The following is a 767-nucleotide window of genomic DNA, read 5'->3' on the forward strand; positions in this document are numbered from 1 at the left end:
TTTTTTTTTTTCCCAAAAAGTAAATAAAAGATTTGAGTAATATTTAGTCAATTTCACACGTAATGTGAAATTTACTACCAATTTCTGAGTGAAAATAGTTTCTACACAATGTTTTTTCAGTGTATACACAGTATAAGAAACGCATTGTGAATCACATTCATTCCAAAATAAACAAATCAATATAAGGACTTTTATTTTATTTTAATAGAAACATTACGGTTTTTTTTGTTTTTTTGCGAAGTATTATATTCAAGTAGTTTTCCTTGTCATGAAAATAATACTAATTAAATGATAACTAAAAACAACAACGTACATTTTTTTTTATTTTATTTTTTTTATAGTGAAATAACGACCTGGATAGTTTTCGTGAGATTCACCCGAGCTCTAAAAAGTGTGGAAAGAGTCATTTAGACATTTAGAGGGACAAAAGTTCGACTTACTCAAGCATCGTGGAGCGGCCGACCGGAGAAAGTTAGACGAATAAACCGAGTGTCGTTCCGGTACAGAGAGCGCACGCAACGCGTTTAAATCCGAGCGTATGTCGTCATCAGGCGCGTCTCCTCTTACGCACAGCGTGATGACGAGCGCACGCAATAAGGTCCTCCGTAATCCATAACTGAATAATAAGCGGCTCTTAGAATTAATAAAACGACCTAAAGTGTGAGATTAGACTGATAAATATAGGAACATTTGTGTTTATGTAGGTGTAAATCTGCTCTTGACGCTATTCTGTTGCGTGCTCTTGTGGTACAAATCATATTTAATAC

At 34.2% G+C, this 767-nt stretch overlaps 1 protein-coding gene across 1 annotated transcript in view; it reads right to left on the minus strand.

Annotated features, from left to right (window-relative positions):
• LOC107707111 (proline and serine-rich protein 2-like) overlaps positions 1–540 on the minus strand; it is an 8,131-nt gene extending 7,591 nt beyond the window's left edge. Inside the window, exon 1 of the mRNA XM_016511014.1 lies at positions 441–540. The gene's annotated coding sequence lies outside the window, so the exon portion shown is untranslated. The remainder of the gene's footprint in view (positions 1–440) is intronic.
• Between the last annotated feature and the right edge of the window lie 227 nt (positions 541–767).

Source organism: Sinocyclocheilus rhinocerous, unplaced genomic scaffold, assembly GCF_001515625.1.
Source record: "Sinocyclocheilus rhinocerous isolate Xijiao unplaced genomic scaffold, SAMN03320098_v1.1 scaffold2160, whole genome shotgun sequence".
NCBI classification, from domain to species: domain Eukaryota; kingdom Metazoa; phylum Chordata; class Actinopteri; order Cypriniformes; family Cyprinidae; genus Sinocyclocheilus; species Sinocyclocheilus rhinocerous.